Below are 21,356 nucleotides of genomic sequence, written 5' to 3'. Positions count from 1 at the left end.
ACTTTTTCTCGACTAATACGGGATCATTTGCGGGCCCTTTCGGTATCATTTCTGGATAGTTGTCGGGATCCGTTCGGGATCCCGTCAGGGTCTTTTCGGAACTATTGGGAGATCATTTGAGGACCTTTCCGGCATCATTTCTGAATAGTTTTCGGGATCCTTTCCGGGTCCCATCAGGGTCATTTCGGGACTTTTTCGGCATCATTTAAGATTGGTTTTCAGGATTCGTCCGGGATCCCGTCAGGGTAATTTCTGGAATTTTCCAAAACTATTTCGGGATAATTTTGGGACCCTCACAAGATCATTTCAGGATGGATTTCGGGATCTGTCCGGGATCCCGTCAGGGTCATTTAGGGATGCGTTCGAGATACCGTCAGGGTCATTTCGGGACTTCTTCGGGACTATATCGGGATCATTTCTGGATGGTTTATGGGATCCGTCCATGACCCCCTAAGGGTCATTTCGGGACTATTAGGTGATCATTTGAGGACCTTTCCGGCATCACTTCTGGATGGTTTTCGGGATTTGTCGGGGTTATTTCGGGACCTTTTCAGGGCTAATACGGGATCATTTGGGGATCCTCTAGGGGTCGTTTCGTGACTTTTTCTGTATTACTCGGGATCATTTTGGGACCCTTTCGGCATAATTTCTTGATGGTTTGCCGGATCCATCAGGGTTATTTCGGGACCATTTTGGGATCATTTGGGGACCCTTCCGAGATCATTTCTGGATCCGTCCGGGATGCCGTAGGAGCCATTTCGGGATTTTTTGTTACTTTTCCGGGATAGTTTTTGCACCCTTCCGGGATCATTTCTGGATCTGTGCAGGATCCCATCTGGGTCATTTCCGGACTTTTTCGGGATCATTCTGGGATCCTTCCGGAATCATTTCTGTATGGTTTTCGCGATCCGTCGTGGATCCCCTCGGAGCCATTTGGGAACTTTTTCTGGAGTATGTCGGGATAATTTAGGGACCCTTCCTGCATATTTTCTGGACGGTTTTTGAGATCCGCCCGGGAGCCCGTCAGGGTCATTTCGGAACCTTTTCGGGATCATTTTGGAACACCTTCAGGGATCATTTCTGTGTGGTTCTCTGGATACGTCTAGAATCGTGTCGCTGTCATTTCGGGTTTTTTGGGACTATTCGGGGAACTTTTGGAGACCCTTTCGGGAGACCCGTCCGCGATAGCGTGGGGGTCATTTCGTAGCTTTTTCTGGATAATTTCGGGATCATTTGGGATCCTATCAGGTTATCAGCTCATTTAGTTCTTTTTTTTACTCAACTACAAAAATAAAATGCATTAGACAGAAAACAAATTTTTAAACAGATAATAAGCAGGCTAACGCGAATAGCCCATATATATTTAAATTTCTCCTTGCGGACGGGGCCGCGGGTAAAGGCTAGTATATTATAAATGGCAAAGTTTGGATGTGAAGATGTTTGGATGTTTGGATGTTTGGATGTTTGTCCAGACGTTTGTCTTTGTGACTCAATCACGCAAGAACGGCTGGACCGATTTGGATGAAATTTTGCACACATATAGCCAATAGTCTAGAAGGATCTACTAACTATATATTTTTGAAAAGGGGCGTGGTCCCCGTACCCTAGGAACAGTTATATTTTAATTATTATATTTTTCCGTCTTTGCGACTGAATCACGCCAGAATGGCTACACGGATTTTGATGAAATTTGGGACACAGACAGTAGTCTACTAGCGAAATTTTTTTCGAACATGGAAAGAGGGGTGGGGGTCCCACAACCCCTTCGAGAAGTTATTTTTCAATAATTTTTACACATTATAACTTTACGTATACTGGCCTTCACCAATATCACAGACTCAAGGGGTCAAATAAGTCGAGGGCTTACAAAGTAAGCAGTGACACCCTCCGCCCGCCCACCCCCCTTTATCTCCCCCTCTGGTGTAAAATCTATAAATTGTTATAACTCAATATAAATTTTCTCCTAAATCAATAGTTTTTGGTATCTGGTACATACAGAACGAGATCTAGACAATTTTGGAGGAACGATCAGTGGTCCTCTCCTCTACTCCCGCCATCCGCCCTCCATCAATTGTTTTTATTAGCACGCTTTTATTAGCTTTACCTGTATGTTTCTATCTAACTTTTTATTCGCTCCAATGCGCCTGCTGCCTTATTAAAATGGTTTTATAATTAGCTTCACCTTATTTGTAATCCCGTAGGGGTCATATCGAGACCCTTCCGGGATCATTTCTGGATGGTTTTCGGGATCGGTCCGGGATTACGCCGGAGTAATTTCGGGACTTTTTCGGGAATATTTCGGGATCATTTTGGGACCCTTCCGGGATCATTTCTGTATAGTTTACGGGATCCGTCCGGGATCCCGTCGGGGTTATTTTGGAACATATTCGGGACTATTCCGGAATCATTTCGGGACTATTTCGCGATCATTTGGGGACCCTTCCGGCATCATTTCTGGATGGTTTTCGGGATCCGTGCGGGATGTCGTCGGGGTCATATGGGGACTTTTTCGGGATAATTTGGGGGCTCTTCCGGCATCATTTCTGGATGGTTTTCGGGATCCGTCCGGGATATCGTCGGGGTCATTTGGGGACTTTTTCGGGATCATTTGGGGGCTCTTCCGTCATCATTTCTGGATGGTTTTCGGGATCCGTCCGGGATCTCGTCGGGGTCATTTGGGGACTTTTTCGGGATCATTTTGGGGCTCATCCGGCATCATTTCTGGATGGTTTTCGGGATCCGTCCGGGATCCCGTCGGGGTCATTTCGGGACTTTTTCGCAACTAATACGGGATCATTTCGGAACCCTTTCGGCATCATTTCTGGATGGTTTTCGGGATACGTCCGGGATCCCGTCGGGGCCATTTCGGGACTTTTTCGCGACTAATACGGGATCATTTGGGAACCCTTTCGGCATCATTTCTGGATGGTTTTCGGGATCCGTCCGGGATCCCATTAGGGTAATTTCGGGACTATTAGGGGATCATTTGGGAACCTTTCCGGCATCATTTCTGGATAATTTTCGGGATCCGTCCGGGATGCCGACGAGGTCATTTCGGGACTATTTCGGGATAATTTGGGATACCTACCGGCATCATTTCTGGATGGTTTTTGGGATTCGTCCGGGATCCCGTCGTGGTCCTTTCGGGACTTTTTTCGACTAATACGGGATCATTTGCGGACCCTTTCGGCATCATTTCTGGATAGTTGTCGGGATCCCGTCACGGTCATTTCGGGACTATTAGGGGATCATTTGAGGACCTTTCCGGCATCATTTCTGTATTGTTTTCGGAATCCTTTCGGGATCCCGTCAGGGTCATTTTGGGACTTTTTCGGGGCTAATACGGGATCATTTGGGGATCCTCTAGGGGTCGTTTCGTGACTTTTTCTGTTTTATTTCGGGATCATTTGGGGACCCTTCCGGCATAATTTCTTGATGGTTTGCCGGATCCATCAGGGTCATTTCGGGACCATTTTGGGATCATTTGGGGACCCTTCCGAGATCATTTCTGGATCCGTCCGGGATGCCGTAGGAGCCATTTCGGGATTTTTTGTTACTTTTCCGCGATAGTTTTTGGACCCTTCTGGGATCATTTCTGGATCTGTGCGGGATCCCATCTGGGTCATTTCCGGACTATTTCGGGATCATTTTGGGATCCTTCCGGAATCATTTCTGTATGGTTTTCGCGATCCGTCGTTGATTCCCTCGGAGCCATTTCGGAACCTTTTCTGGAGTATGTCGGGGTCATTTGGGGACTTTTTCGGGATCATTTGGGGCTCTTCCGGCATCATTTCTGGATGGTTTTCGGGATCCGTGCGGGATCTCGTCGGGGTCATTTGGGGACTTTTTCGGGATCATTTGCGGGCTCTTCCGGCATCATTTCTGGATGGTTTTCGGGATCCTTCCGGGATATCGTCATTTCGGGACTTTTTCTCGACTAATACGGGATCATTTGCGGACCCTTTCGGCATAATTTCTGGATAGTTGTCGGGATCCGTTCGGGATCCCGTCACGGTCATTTCGGAACTATTAGGGGATCATTTGAGGACCTTTCGCATCATTTCTGGATAGTTTTTGGAATCCTTTCGGGATCCAGTCAGGGTCATTTCTGGGCTTTTTCGGGATCATTTAAGGATGGCTTTCAGGATTCGTTCGGGAACCCGTCAGGGTAATTTCTGGACTTTTCCGAGACTATTTCGGGATCATTTTGGGACCTTCCCAAGATCATTTCTGGATGGATTTCGGGATTTGTCCGGGATGCCCTCAGGGTCATTTTGGGACTATTAGGTGAGCATTTGAGGACCGTTCCGGCATTACTTCTGGATGGTTTTCGGTATCCGTTCAGATTCCCGTCGGAATAATTGCGGGACTTTTTCGGGATCATTGGGGTCCCTTCCGACATCATTTCTGGATGGTTTGTGGGATTCGTCCGGCATCCCGTCGGGGTCATTTCGGGACTTTTTCTCGACTAATACCGGATCATTTGCGGGCCCTTTCGGTATCACTTCTGGATAGTTGTCGGGATCCGTTCGGGATCCCGTCAGGGTCTTTTCGGAACTATTGGGAGATCATTTGAGAACCTTTCCGGCATCATTTCTGGTTACTTTTCGGGATCCTTTCCGGGTCCCATCAGGTTCATTTCGGGACTTTTTCGGCATCATTTAAGATTGGTTTTCAGGATTCGTCCGGGATCCGTCAGGGTAATTTCTGGACTTTTCCCAGACTATTTCGGGATAATTTTGGGACCCTCCCAAGATCATTTCTGGATGGATTTCGGGATCTGTCCGGGATGCCGTCAGGGTCATTTTGGGACTATTAGGTGATCATTTGAGGACCTTTTCGGCATCACTTCTGGATGATTTTCGGTATCCGCTCAGGATCCCGTCGGAATTATTGCGGGACTTTTTCGGGATCATTTGGTGTCCCTTCCGGCATCATTTCTGGATGGTTTTTGGGATTCGTCCGGCATCCCGTCGGGTTAATTTCGGGACTTTTTCTCGACTAATACGGGATCATTTGCGGGCCCTTTCGGCATCATTTCTAGATAGTTGTCGGGATCCGTTCGGGATCCCGTCAGGGTCTTTTCGGAACTATTAGGTGATCATTTGAGGACATTTCCGGCATCATTTCTGTATAGTTTTCGGGATCCTTTCGGGGTCCAGTCAGGGTCATTTCAGGATTCGTCCGGGAACCCGTCAGGGTAATTTCTGAACTTTTCCGAGACTATTTCGGGATAATTTTGGGGCCTTCCCAAGGTCATTTCTGGATGCATTTTGGGATCAGTCCGGGATGCCGTCAGGGTCATTTTGGTATTAGGTGATCATTTGAGGACCTTTCCGGCATCGCTTCTTGATGGTTTTCGGTATCCGATCAGGATCCCCTCAGAATCATTACGGGACTTTTTCGGGATCATTTGGGGTCCCTCCCAAGATCATTTCTGGATGGATTTCGGGATCTGTCCGGGATCCCGTCAGGGTCATTTAGGGGTGCGTTCGAGATCCCGTCAGGGTCATTTCGGGACTTCTTCGGGACTATATCGGGATCATTTCTGGATGGTTTATGGGATCCGTCCATGACCCCTTAAGGGTCATTTCGGGACTATGAGGTGATCATTTGAGGACTTTTCCGGCATCACTTCTGGATGATTTTCGGTATCCGTTCGGGATCCCGTCGGAATCAATGCGGGACTTTTACGGAATCATTTGGGATTCCTTCCGGCATCATTTCTGGATGGTTTTCGGGATTTGTCCGGGATCCTGTCGGGGTTATTTCGGGACCTTTTCGGGGCTAATACGGCATCATTTGGGGATCCTCTAGGGGCCCTTTCGTGACTTTTTCTGTATTATTTCGGGATCATTTTGGGACCCTTTCGGCATAATTTCTTGATGGTTTGCCGGATCCATCAGGGTCATTTCGGGACCATTTTCGGATCATTTGGGGACCCTTCCGAGATCATATCTGGATCCGTCCGGGATGCCGCAGGAGCCATTTCGGGATTTTTTGTTACTTTTCCGGGATAGTTTTTGCACCCTTCCGGGATCATTTCTGGATCTGTGCGGGATCCCATCTGGGTCAATTCCGGACTATTTCGGGATCATTTTGGAATCCTTCCGGAATCATTTCTGTATTGTTTTCGCGATCCATCGTGGATCCCCTCGCAGCCATTTCGGAACTTTTTCTGGAGTTAGTCGGGATATCCTTGCTGGATATTTTCTGGATGGTTTTTGAGATCCGCCAGGGAGCCCGTCAGGGTCATTTCGGGATTTTTTGTTACTTTTCCGGGATAGTTTTTGCACCCTTCCGGGATCATTTCTGGATCTGTGCGGGATCCCATCTGGGTCAATTCCGGACTATTTCGAGATCATTTTGGAATCCTTCCGGAATCATTTCTGTATTGTTTTCGCGATCCGTCGTGGATCCCCTCGGAGCCATTTCGGAACTTTTTCTGGAGTTAGTCGGGATATCCTTGCTGGATATTTTCTGGATGGTTTTTGAGATCCGCCCGGGAGCCCGTCAGGGTCATTTCGGAACCTTTTCGGGATCATTTTGGAACACCTTCAGGGATCATTTCTGTGTGGTTCTCTGGATACGTCTAGAATCGTGTCGCTCTCATTTCGGGTTTTTTTGGGACTATTCGGGGAACTTTTGGAGACCCTTTCGGGGCATTTCTGGATGGTTTTCGGGATCCGTCCGCGATAGCGTTGGGGTCATTTCGTAGCTTTTTCTGGATAATTTCGGGATCATTTGGGATCATATCAGGTTATCAGCTCATTTAGTTCTTTTTTTTACTCAATTACAAAAATAAAATGCATTAGACAGAAAACAAAATTTTAAACAGATAATAAGCAGGCTAACGCGAATAGCCCATATATTTAAAATTTTCCTTGCGGACGGGGCCGCGGGTAAAGGCTAGTTAAACATAAATCTAGTTTTGTTTTTCATAGAATTTATTTTCTATCCGGCAATATATTTATTTATTGAGAATTATAGAAATTTGCCTACTCAGAAATTCATTTGCGATCAGAGGAGTCTCTTTGACTTTTCTTCTACATACATACATACATACGTATGGGAATCTCTCTTTACATTTACAACGCAAAAAATTTTTTTTGATTCTCCCTTGTTTTAACGAGTAGTTAAGGAATTTAATTTGCTCTGGATTTAAATGGAAATATATTATAAGTATAAGAAAAATGTATGCTACAGTATAATTAAATAAAGAAATGAATTGTTAAATAAGGCATATTTGGTCTGAAAATCAGTTGTTGTTTATTTATTTGGGACTTTTATGAGCATCAAAAAAAGTCATGGAGGGAGGGTATAGAGCGGCTAAGAGAACGCACGAGTATAGCCGCCAATCTCAGAGAGTTTCCTTTGTTTTTTTTTCTTCGAATACAAATATCTAAGTACGGTAATGTAAATCAGTGCGATAGTGTTTAACCCTAGTGTGGATACAAATTTTTCTGATTAAAACTCACTGGTCTTTTAGAGTGATGAGGATATCATAGCTACTTTTTATGAATCCACGACAACTGAAGCTACGGGACTAAGCCAGATGCACACGAGTAGTTATGATTAGCCTTCCCCTCATCAAAAATCATAGTAAAATCTTTAAAACCGAAAAAAAAAGCCAATAAGAAGAGTTCCAGAACTAGAGTCACCCCTGGTCCACCTTTATGGCGATATCCCGAAATGGCGTCCACCTATAAGAACTATGGCCCACTCCCTTTTAAAATACTCTTTAATACCTTCCATTTGATACACATGTCATACAAACACATTCCAGGGATACCCTAGGTTCATTTTCCTACATGGTTATTTTCCCTTATTTTGTCTCCAAAGCTCTCAGCTGAGTATTTAATGTTCGGTTACACCCGAACTTAGCTTTTCTTACTTGTTTTTCTGTTATTTTTAAAACTTGCATCACCATTGAGGTTTTGTTCTGCCTTCGGTATAGTCGATATCAGTTCACTTTTCACCATCTTCAATCTTGCGCCTTCTTGTTTTTGAAGGTCTGGATAAAGTATCCCTACAGCCATCCCAAAATCGCGTTATTGGTCCAGGTATTTCAAAGGCTGGTAGCAATTTATTTCTTTCCATTAGTATCGCCAAATAAGGTGAGATCAGGTCGCTACACCCCTTTAACTTATTAATGTTTTCTTCTGTACTTCTCATATCATTGTTGCAATCCTCTTTTTTCATTTCAACATTGGAGGTACATGGCTTTTCAGTACATATCCTTTCCTTTTCGCTTTGCTTTGCCTAGTTCGGGGACGGTGGTGTTGGCACTTCAGCCTCTTAAAGCAATATTGTCGGTCTCGCCGATCGCCGTTTTGAAAAATTTATGATTGCTCGTAGCAAAGTCTTTGCAAGTAAACTGTCTTCGCCATTCAACCAATCTCTTAAGGACGCATGCCAAAAGCTTGCTAAAGTGGTCATTCGGATCAACAACTGCAGCCAAGCGCTGCAAAGTTCTTAATGCTGAGCGATATTGTGAGAGGGTTCTCACAAAATCCACGTCCCGCTCCCGTTATAACTGTTGTTATTTATCTGAGCTTGCAGACCGCTGCTTTAATTAGCGCACTAACTGCACACTATCAGCATCCTAATAATTAAAGATTTCCTCTTCCCCCGCTATCGCCTTTTCAATCTCACTTTTCCTTAACTCTGCAATTTCTGCATTAGTCTTGGTCGCAAATGTGGTGTATAGGTGAGCTCAGCGGTGGGGACTAAAAAACGTCTCCATACAGTACTTTTTGTTGTGGTTTAGCCACCATTACTTCTCGAGGCCGCACGATACCGGGAAAGCTCTAATCAAGTACAGTCGAAAATACAGCCTGGCTGTAAGCCGTTTATTCGGCGCGGTCTGCATAACACTTTTGATTTTGAGGTTGGCAGTTTTTGGCTACAGCCGTTCCGACTCCTATGAAGCTTACCACTCAGTTCAGTTCGTTTAAGCCCTCACACCTGGCACCCTTGCTTTAGTTAGGGAGCTAACCGTTAAATAAAATTGTTAAATATTTAGTAAATTTATTTCCAGTATTTTCTTAAAACTATGTCAATCAAATATAAAACCACAAAAAGCTTTCTCCAAACAAATTCCTAATAAATTGATTTGACAAATTTCTATTTCGCTTGTTTTATTGCACAATTTCCAAATTTGCTCGAGTACAAAGAATTACTTCTTAGTTAGGGCCGTAGAGAGAAAACCCGGGCTCGGGACTAAACAATTTACGGGCCCCCTATAAAAAATCCATTAATACATTTGATTAATTTGAATTAATGACGTCTCATTCATGAATCAGTGATGATGTATTACATAAACAAAATTTTACCACATCAACTAAATGATTTTTGGATTAAGAGCTGATTATTAAGCTGATTTATTGTAACGTAGAAATAAAATTGTTTTTGATTCTTGCAAGGACGCTGAAAGAACGTTCTGCACTAGCTACAGTGACAGGAATAGTGAAAAAGATACGTAAAGCAACACAAATGTTGGGGAAACTTGTATACAGATTTTGAACATACATACATAGATGGCATTTAGCAATTCCAATGGTAGCAGACCTTTTTCAAAATTTGCTTCGTAAATGTGTTTCAAGTGAATTATTTCGCATTCTAAGCTTTGAGAAATGTCAGACTTGTATTTTTCGAAAAATTTTGCTGCGCTCGCCCGAACCGTAGTTTAATCCATGTCTTCAAATTGCCACAAAAAGAAAACGTCTCGCTCAAATTCCTCATAGCTGAAAATCATTCAGTAATGCCAGTGATTACCGAATCAACAACCACCAGGAATGTATTGGTTTTAAAATCAGACTCTGAATCATCCGTAATCATCTCATTTAAATTATCTTCATAAGGTTTTTGGGTTTTCCCTTTCGAAATTCTGGAAACTTTGGCGAGATGTTCAATTGAGTAGCAACTGTTTTGCATTCGTTTAAAATTGTCTCCCATGGTTCCTGATCAACTTCAAATCAGCTAATAAGGCATCTATGTCGGACCTTAGCATCTATGTTGGCCTTTCTAGCTTGGAGGACTATGTTTCTTTCATTCATGGTAGTCAGTATTTTGAACCAAATTGAGGACAGCAAAATACAGTCGAACTTGTTGATGTACTTGAGAATGCCGGTAAAATCTCCGTATGCTTGCGCAGTCAAATTTGGCTTTTGTCTGAAAGATTATGAAGAGGAATTTTTTTTTTTGAGGATGTCAAATCGTTGTGGACTGCTGCTGAAAACAGTAAAACATTTTTGTACAACTCTGAAGAAAGTAATTGTAGCCGTACAACATTCTGCAGCATCAACACCACATAAATTGAGACTGCGGGTTGCACAAGGCGAGTAATCAGCATTCGAGTTTTTGTCGAGAATGTGACGTAGTGCTCCGTTGTAAGCTTCTTTACAATTGGCGCCGTTATTGTACCCTTGTGCACGACAATCTTTTAATGTGATTTGATGTTTACCTAGAGTATGGCAAATTAAATCAGTGATTTTCTGACCAGTTTTTTGGTTACAATTCAGGAAAGCCAAAACTGTTGCTTTCGAATTGAAATGGAGTTAGCGCAAAATGACCATAGTCATCGTGACTAGTTTCCCTCACGTGCTTTGCACAAATATCTATAAACTCGTTCTGAATGTCTGGGGAAAGATAGTGAATTTGTAAACGTTTGTGCTGCTGTTGTGAAATCCTAACTTTCTCCAAAAAATCTCTAAGTATCGGATCATAATGGCTTATGAGTTCTCAAATGCCCAAAAAATTTCCATTGCTTCGTTCACCAAGATATATACTTTCACCTTTGAAAGCTAGGCCTCTTTCACCCAAAAATATAATAGTGACCAAAATTCTATATGAAATTTCTATTCACTTTTGAGTTTCAGTGATTAGCTGTTCATTGATAAGTGTATCAATTGTAGCCTCCTTTTGAATTAGATTTTGTAAATATCGCCATTGAATATAACATTTAATGTGATCTTGAGTATTTTCGTGTGATGGTAGTTTATCGTATCTTCTTCCATACCCGGAATTTCGAATATCCGCCTGGACAACAAATTTTAAGTCGATTTTAAGTTTGGTGCTCAACAGACGAAATGGCAGGCAATAAAAAACATTGCTACTTGCACTCAACACTAAGCAGTCATGCTCCACTTGCTTTCCATTTGGCAAGATTCTGTTTAACAACGAGGTAGGCAACGCCTGGTCATGACAATCACGTGGAAAAATAACAGGACACTTTTAATGACTTCGACGAATTATTCCGTTGACTTCTTCAGATCGCAAAAACCCCCATTCCTCCTCGCCTCTCGTCGGGCCTGTTCTTAGTAGTATTGTAATAACTTAATTGAAACAACTCTCTTATATGCTTCCGATTTTTTAAGCTTCTAATGATATCCAATTATGTTTAGAGCTGCAAAGTAGATTTTGCAACAAAATTTATTTTTATCAAAAAAATTTCCTCAATCGTTGATAGCAGAACTTTTTCTTTTAATTTGTTCGTATCTCATATAAGTAAGGCTAAGTTTTTCTGTTTCCAAGCTCTGCAGTTTTGAACAAAGTTGTTAAACTACGGCTATAACGTACACAATTTTATGTTGGAACACTTTTTTTTCTGAACATTCATATAAACGTATCTAAAAGGAGACATAAAATACTTTCGGTTCATTGCTCTTTTGTGTTTGTATTTTGCGTCTGTTTTGCTGCACACGAGCGTGTAATAAAGTGGAAAAAAATTTCAAAGTTGGCATCAAAACGCAAGGTAGACTAAAAGTTAGAAAAGGAAGTTAGTGTATGCATATATATACGCAAATCGATGACTCGGTAAACCTTAAACAGAAATCCAAATCGAATTATCTTCGAATTTTCATAAAATTTAAGGAATTGATTAAAAAGCAACAAGAAATACTTTCGGAGGAAGCGTCAAACCACTGGCAAGGCGAGACTCCGTTTTTAGAGGACTTTCATTTTGATACATCGTGCCGAATATGAGCCTTGGAACTTCATCGTGATAGGCAAACACTTTTGATTAAAAATCGGTCACGAAATTTCCAACCCAAAAATCAGAGGACACATAGAACAACCAAAATACGTAGTAAAGTCTAAGTTCGAGTGAAACCGAACATTACATACCCAACTGTGCACTTGAAGTGCTGTTGTTGTTTGCTTTGTGTGGTTAATAGTGTTTCCACACTGCGCAAAAATAGATATATGCCCCTATTCTGAACTTATTTCCATTCAACAGAAGCAAAAAGGTTACAGAGGCAACCTCTAATGAACTTGAGCGGGTAAAAATGCAGTTTAACTGTTGTAGCTATGAAAAATATGTTTTTGCAAAATTTTGTTCGGATTGGGTCTTTTGTTCGATTTATGGCACTTGTTTGCGGGGGGATTTGGACCCGGTAAAATCGGGGTATGCGTCGCAAATAAAAGAAACAAAAAGAGAAATAATAACTAATAAATAACAAATAAACCTGAGTTAGGGTGGTCGTGAATATATAGGCTGGTGGCCTAAACAGCATTAAAAGTATTTTAAGAGAGTAAAAAAAAAGGAGCAGGTCATACCCATGTTTGAAATTTGTTTAAGTTTTGTTCGAAGCTCAACCATACCACTATTCAGATAGAATATTAGTCAAATGTCGTTAAATACAATATAGTTATTGCAAACTTTGTTAACGTTAGACTTTTAGGAAAAGTGTGCATGGTCTTTAACCCATTTTAATTATCTTCACTCAATCTATAAAATTTGGCAAGGATAGTGCCTCTGCCAAATTTTTAACGGATTTTGATTTACGGCTTGTTAAACTTCCAAATTTTCTTTTTCTAAATGTGGGAGGTGCCACGGCCATATTCCAACATTTTTTGGAATTTATGTTTAGCATTATAAAGCCAATCCACCTATTAAAGTTCATTAGCTTAGCGGTATTCGTTTTCAACTATCTTATTTTTTCCATGGTTGAAAATTTTCGATATCAATACGAATCTATTGTGGGACTAGATAAGCCCGTATACCAATTTTGGTGAAAGTATCTCAATATCTTCTCAAGTAATCAAGTTAACGTATAGACAGACGGACATACGTACGGACGGAAATGACTTAACCAAATTTTTTTCTGATGATACTGATGATTTTGATATATGTAGATCTATATCTAACTCGATTCCTTTATACCTGTACAACCAACCGTTATCCAATCAAGCATAAGTACAGCTACAACGTAGGCATGATGTTATCGGCATAACCATACATTTTTCGTCGAATTTTCAGTTTGTTGTCAGCTTGTTATCACCAACGATTTTATGTTGTAGCTATATCGAGTCACCGTTAATAAATCGGTAACAACCCGATAACAAATTGATATATTTTTGATAACACATAGGTAAATTTCTATAAAAATTCTATAACTTTTGGTTAAAAAAATCGATAGCTTTTACAAATCTTTCCTTTCTCTTCCCTCTCTGTTTATCCCTATTTATCCTTTCCGTTTCTTTCCTTTATTTTCCTTTTATTTTCTTTTCTTTTATTTTATTTTCTTTTCTTTTTTTCTTTTCTTTTCTTTTCTTTTCTTTTCTTTTCTTTTCTTTTCTTGTCTTTTCTTTTCTTTTTTTTCCTTTTCCCTTCTTTTTTTCTTTCCTTTCCTGTCTTTTTATTTCGTAACCACAACTGGTGAGATTGCTCTGACAGTAACTTAAACTCAACAGTCAGCGAAGATGTCCTCATACCCGTTACTGTAACCGCTACTTGTGCCATAGTTATTTTGAAGTAGATTTTGTTGAAGGCTGATGTCTTACACAGCCATCTGAGGCTCAAGTATAGGTCACACAAGTACCCACTAAATAAAAACACAACTTTTCGTACAAGGAGAGGGGAGAGTTTGGACACCACACCGTTAATATTGATCTTGAAACGTGCACTTCAGAATTTTTATTAAGGTGCCCAATTTAAAATGGTCGGTCAGCGAGAACTTCACTTAGACTTAATGTGTCCATAGTATTCACTAATTAAATGTTATTCAGCTTTTTTCTATTTCAAATCTAAGCAATTTAAGCATTATAACCTAACCTTAAATACATATTTTAAAAAATAACACAAATACAAATATATGTACATTATTTCTAAGCTTGTGTTATACGTTTATATGTGTGATAGCACATACGTATGTGATTATATACATAGAAAATTACAACAGACTCAAATAATATCTGTTTGAATAGACCCACGAATTTTGATCGCGTCCCGACGCAGACGCACTAAGCTCTAGTTTTGCGTTTGTTTACAGATAAGTTCATTCAGACGTGCTTGTATGGAACTATTCGCATTTGTTAAACCTCCAACGTACAAGTGAACGTACAAATGAGTTCTTTAGTCATATGCGAGCCCAGATGTATGCATGGCTGAGTAAATAAGTGTTAACATCTGTTAACCATAGATATGAAAATGCTTCATTTCGTGTAAAAGTATGTATTAGCTATCATGTTCTTATTGCTCTCAATATCCTTGCGTAAAAGTTTGTTAATATTTATGTCTCGAGTGGTATTAAACAGTACATAACAGGACGATAACCGTGACCATATCCGTAATCACAGCCGTAGTAGCCGAATCGTAACCATAAGATTAACTGTAACCGTAATCCTAAACATATCCGAGACCTAAACCGTAATCATAGCGGTTACCACAAACGTAGCTCCAGTTATTACAAAACTGTTATTGCAACCATAGGACTAAACATTACCGTAACCACAATATAAAAAAAATATAAGCGTTACGATAACCTTAACTATAACTGTAGCTGTAAACATTACTGTCACCGTAATCAAACCTATATCCACAATTACAACTTCAATCATAAACATAACAATATTAACCAAAACTATTACTGTATTCATAACCGATACCATAATCTTCACTATAACCTATAACCTCCTCATTACTTTACCACCGATCTTTACTGTATCCATCCATAATCGTCACATATATTTAAGCGTAATCGGATTACAATCGTAATCGCTACAATGGGAGCAGCGTTGATGTAAAAGTTATAATTACTGTAAGCGTTGCCTAAACTGTAAATGTAGCTTCAAGAATAACTATAAGAACATCCATATAAAACATATTTATAACCATAATATTTACCATAACTTTCACCGTAACTATAATCTTATCCTACCTGTTACCACTTCTATTACCTTATCCATAATCGGCACAGATAAAAAAAAAATGTAAGGCTCGATAGCCTCCGAAAGGATCTAAGGCCGAGCTTCTCTTCCAATTTGCGTCGTGCTCCTCTTGTTTTCCCTACAAATTGGCCGGACGGGACCTAGATGTTTTATGCCGACTCCGAACAACATCTGCAAGGCAGAAGAGCTTTCACTAAGAGCTTTTCATGGCAGAAATACACTGGGAGCGCTTGCCAATCACTGCCGAAGGGCGACTCCGCTTAGAATAATTTTCTTCTAATTGAAAAGTCTTATTTCTAAAATTTTGATGTAGCTTTTTCCAGGGTGTGAACCCAGGGCATACGGTGTGGTAGTCGGAGCACGCTACCATCACACCACGGTCGCCGCCGGAACAGATGTTCAAGGGTAATCGAACCGTCATCGTATTCTTTTATAGTAACCTACTAGCAGACCCGGCAGACGTTGTTCTGCCCTAAATTTAATCTATCTGCATACATTTTAATAAGCTTTTTCCGTCTAACCCTGCCCTCTCCCCTCTACACTTTTTCCTAGTCTTTGTATTCGCTCCTCGCTCCGTCTTTTCTATCTCCATCTTCGTCTCATTCTGTCTCTTTCTCAGTCTCTTTCTCCTTCTCTCTTTTCTCTTCTCTCATTCTTCTTCATATCTTATTGCCAGTCCCAGAGGGTGGTATGTATTTTGTTCCAGTCCCATTCCGAGTCTCAGTCACAGTCCCACCCCGAGTCTCAGTCTCAGTCTCAGTCTCAGTCCCAGTCCCAGTAATAGTCCTAATCCCAGTCCCAGTCCGTCTCTGGTCTACTCCCTGAAAAAAGCATCGTAAATACTAATATAGGCAAATGTGTATACCAAATTTCAGGCAAATCGAATAGGACGTATCCTATTTACATACGTAATACATATGTGGGTATTATTAATTCATGTCAATTGTTTTTGTTTTTATCGGCCTATTGATAAATCATTCAAGGTTCGAATCGAGCTCAAGGCCAGAACAATAATTTTTTTCTAATGAAAATTATTGTTATTTTTTAATTTTTCTAAATTAGAAAAATTGTATTTTGTTTTTGGAATAGTAAGTAGAAATTTTTTTTTTTTTTTCAGACAACCTGCCATAGCTGCGCACTACTACTTACTACCGTGCGTTTTGGAGTTATAGCCTCAGGAAGGAAAGCCCGACTTATTTTAATATTATAGATAACCGAGTGTGTTTGTCACAAATCAATCACAGCCGGAATGCCGGATCATATCTCATCCCTTGGAGAAAAGACATTGAAAAGATTTAGAAGTTTTATTAAAAACAAATGTAGTCGTGATGCCGCGGTGAATCAATATTTCCCATAATAACTATTTTCATCACTTTAACCATAAAATAAAAAATAGTCCCAACCATTACCCTCACAACAGCCGTAAGTTTGGGTTAAAAGGCCATAATTTAACGCTTGGATCTCTTCGTAATATCATTGAAAGACGGTTGACGCAGAATGCCCAACTTTCATTACTTTAAACCCGTATTGTTGCAACAGTAATGGGGGATCCGATTTTCATCTTAGCAACGTGAGAAGCTATCAGAAAAAATTATCCTTATTAGGAAGGACAACTCCGGTTTATTTAGTGAAAAAACTAAGTTTATGCGTCCCTTTTCATAAATAAAATAAATAAATACAAAGTGCGATAAACTCCGAAGAGATTTTAGGCCGATTTTCTCTTCCACTTCGTCTCGTGATCCTTTTAATGTTTCCTGTAAGTTGGCTGAACTAGACCTATATGATTTAAGCCAACAACGAACGGCATCTATAAAGCAGATGATTTTAACTGAGAGCTTTGCCAAATCACTGCCGAGGGGTGACCCCGCTTAGAAAAACTTTCTTCTAATTAAATAAAGTGTCCCTAATTTTTGATGTTGTTTTGCCCGGGAATTGAACCCAGGATATTTGGTGTGGTAGGGGGAGCACACGTAATTTAGCTTTCATATCTCGCTTTTATATAACGTGTTGACCAGAGACACTTGGTTCTGCTTATAGTATTTGTGCTCGCTCGGAGCTTAAAAAAAGATATTTCTATACCTGTAAAATTTGGAAGAATGTGGAGGTCGTGTCCCTCCTTACCAGCTCGTCACCTTTATAATCGCTTGCAATAGTCTGATATTGAGGTGCTGGGCTATCTCATATAGAGAATTGCGGCATCGACTTTGTGTTGTAAAACGATTGCCATTTGTCTTATTTCAGAAAAGGTTGCCAGTGATGGTAATTTTTAACATAGACGTTTTATCGAAATTTCGCTGCACCTATTCGGTGACGAGTTGATCACATTTAACGCTTTTTCTGACAGGCAAATCGACCCTTGAGTTATCAGACGAAAACGTCGATGGTTTCTTTGCTGTTAAAATAACAACATTTGTTACAGTAACTGAAGCGGCATCTGCTATTGTAACTGTAAGGAAGCTCAACGGATATCTTTCTTCAGTTTTGGGTTGGGTTTTGGCTTTCTCCTCTGTATTCGCCTGTTCTTTTTCAATATTACCAGCATTTCACCTTGCACCCGCCGTTAAATCCATTCTTCTCTTCCTTTTTCTGCAGTTTCACTTTCCAATAATTTTGAAATTTTAAGGAGTATCTTATTTCAGGACCCGGGTAAATGGAAAAGTATGGAGGTATAGTGCTAGTCTGTCAAAAGTTCTTTGAAACAGGCTCGCACCTCGGCAGCGGTAACCCATGCTACGAGTGCGTTTTTGCAATACTTTGAAGCAATGTTTGAGCTGGCCGGTCCGTAGACTGAATGTGACCTCACATAGACTAAATGCGTATAAAGCAAATCTTTAAATTCATGAGCAGATTGCGTTCAGGGACGCCAGCAAAACTGTAGAGCTCACCTATTTACCAGAAACATTTCAAAGCAGCACACAAGTATTAGCAGCAAATATTTTCTATGGTAAGTAAACGTGTTTAACTCGGCAAATTACTATTATTATACCCAACCCCAGTACTTATTACATTTTTCGAAGTAACACGATATGGCAACGATAGACGCACACAACTCTAGTAACGGACAAGCGAATAGAAATAGTTGTCTCATAAATTTGCATACGAGTACACAATGCGTAAGCACGACACATATACGCAAATGTAAACAAACACACCCACACAATGGGTGGGAAAGGCGTGTACACACATAAAAACACATACCCACATGACAAACGATACACCCAATTGCACGCAAATATGTAATCGTACGCAAGTGTTTACTCTCACATGTACATATAGATAAATATGTGAAGGTGTGTAAGCTCATGTATTGCGGTAATGTTGTCAATATCGGTATTATACGTGAATAGTAAATTTGCCAACAACAAAAATGATCCTTGTCAGCGAGTCAAATGACAGCCTGCGCGACACTTGGCGCTTGACACCGCCGATTGTTGTCTGATGATTGTATAGATAAATATGTATGGCTTGTTCATGTGTAAGTATGTGTGTATATGAATATGAACATAAGACCATTTGTGTAAAGTCTAAAGTAATGTATGAATTGGCATTTCACCGATAAATAGTTTTGTTTGTATTTTATATTGTAAAAATTTAAATATTAAAGCAATTTAAATAATTTCAAATTCATAATTAAGAAATACAAAATTTTTCAAGATTTTAATCAATCAAGGGGATAGCAATTTTGTGTGAAATCTTAAAGAAATCTGAACTGAATTATGCAAAAAGGATCAAAAAGTGTAAGAAAAGAAACCGCTAACAGGCGGTTTAATAGAATAGGTCGTTAAAAGAGATGCAGAAATCTGCTAAATTGGGAGCTTATGTTGATTGAGTCTAGGAAAAATATTGTAATGATTTTACTGAAATTCCACTTATTTGCAACCTTTTACTAACGTTCCAATCACTAAACTGTTGAATAAATAACTCCACTATTCAAGAACGCGAAATGGCCTTTATTCAAGTACTTTACAATACTACTACTTCTCGACAGATAGCGTACTTAAATCAAACTCATTGCTGACTGCTCAGATTGCGCTCTTTTATACTCTTCGATTTCCTCGTTACATACTTCTAGGCGTTTCCCCAATTTAATTAGTTACCGACTATAAAATTATAACTACAGATGCACGTGTATAGCCTCACATATGCGCGTGTATGTGTGAGTTATACTTGCAGAAATTATTGCATACTTTTGGGAGTATTTCAGATATATGCATGTGTTTGTGCGTTGCTCTCCGATGCTTGTATGGACATATGTGTAGACATAATGGTTAATTTGGTTATGTGCATACAAGTCACTGTTCAGTATCGGCTTAAAGATAATAGTATCCCTTAGTGTTGCTAGTTTTCGTCACACTGCCCTCCACCTAAGCCTGATCGCACCGACTAGACAAATTTCTTGATCAAACCGCCACTAGCTTCCCCAAATGAATCACTCTTCTCTTTCGTGGTTTCCCAATGGTTTGTATGCGGTAGATGGTATCACTGATCTTCTTCACAACTTTGTACGGGCCTTCCCAACTGCACCGAAATTTGGATGGTACCCATTTCTGCCGGTGAGGGTTGTATAACAGTACCAAATCTTCCTCCAAGAAACCTTCGGAATTATTTTTCTTATAGTAAATGCATTTCATCTTACTACTCATTATCCTGGCTCGTTTCCTCACACTCTGTTGTTTGGCCAATGACTACTTTGTAGAGCTTGCTCTTGACGGATTGGCTTCAGTATCGTTCCGACTTTTCCCAACAGTAGTGCGCCCTGGTTTGAAATCACCCTAGCATTCTTTCTGGGAAATTCTTTCGTTCATTTTAGTGCGTCCATTAGGGTTTTTCAATGCCAGTGTTTCTCTCGCAGGTACCTTCGGTTTTGATTTGTTTGGCACATTCGTTCCTTCAACCTTTGCCCTATCAACTTTCCTCTGTCGAACCTCCTCCACCAGCACTCGCTTACTGCTGAACCCTTTCTCCAAACTAAAGTTAAGTGGTATATCCTGCTTCTTGTAGCGCATATGCCTTCTTTGCATGTCGATCCTGATGTCATGGTCAACTAAGGAGTCCACTCCCAATATGACTTCATCAACAATCTCCGCCACAATGAGTTTGTGTAGAACCATGACCTTTCCAATTAAGACCTCACATAGCACTTCTCCTTGGACTTGGTTATACTCGCCTGTGACCGAACGCAACCTTGCTCCAGGTAACGGTTTTACTCTCCTCTTGACCAAGTTAGATGGGATTAAGGAATGAGATGCTCCCCTTTCTACAGTAAGTACACGTTCTTTGCCATCCACATTCCCTCTGACGGTAAGACTGCTTGATTTTCTTCCAATTTCTGACACAGATATCACAGGATATTCAATAGCTGGAGATAGCTCTCGATCTCTCCATCTTACTCGCTCTTGCTCATCCCCTCCAGCTTTGTTATTAAGGCCGCCCATGCTGTTGCAACCACTAGGATCAAGATCGCAATGGCGTGCAATGTGATCGGGCTTCCCGCATTTGAACATTTGATAACTCTTTCACTCGGCTTTTGCGATCCTTTCAGCGCCTCCAATATTGTGTTCACCCAGTCTGGCCTTTCTACCTCCACACGGCATTCTTTGAACGCTGGCTTACACAGAAGCGATGCTGTTTCCTGAATCAGAGCATGTGATACCGTTTCTGTGAATGTAGGTTTTGGGTTTGCGTATGTCGCTCGCTTCGTTTATATATCCCATATTCCATTAATAAAGCTCTGAGTTTTTACCCTTTCGGTATATTCCACGGGTGCGTCCGCGTTCGCTAAATGTGCCAGCCTTTCAACATCCGACGCAAACTCTTGCAATATCTCACCAGGCTTCTGGAAGCGGTTCAGTAACTCCGTTTGGTATATCTGTCTCCTATGCTCGGTTCCGTATCGTCTCCCTAGAGCGCCGATCAATGCTTCATAACAGTTCCGTTCGCCCTCTGGAATGGTTTGTAAAATTTCAGGTGCAAGCCCTTTCAATGGCATGAACAGTGCAGCAACTTTATCTTCCACATTCCAGTTGTTCACTGCTCTGGTCTTCTCAAACTGTAGCTTAAAGACCTGGAAAGGAACAGAAGCGTCAAAAGATGGAGTTTTTACCTTCGTATTGCTTGCTGAAACAGCTGGGTGATTTAATTGCAACTCCTGTATAAGACCTCTCAATGCTTCCACCTCGGCTTCG

The 21,356-nt window shown here is 40.7% G+C and overlaps 1 protein-coding gene across 1 annotated transcript in view; it reads right to left on the bottom strand.

Annotated features, from left to right (window-relative positions):
* Positions 1-21,356, bottom strand: part of Ccn — a 422,762-nt gene that overhangs the window by 346,960 nt on the left and 54,446 nt on the right. The gene's annotated exons all lie outside the window — the stretch shown is intronic.

This window comes from Eurosta solidaginis, chromosome 5 (genome assembly GCF_040869045.1).
Source record: "Eurosta solidaginis isolate ZX-2024a chromosome 5, ASM4086904v1, whole genome shotgun sequence".
NCBI classification, from domain to species: Eukaryota; Metazoa; Arthropoda; class Insecta; order Diptera; family Tephritidae; genus Eurosta; species Eurosta solidaginis.
The sequence above is the reverse complement of the archived record's forward strand: the minus strand, read 5'-3'. Positions and strand labels throughout refer to the sequence as shown.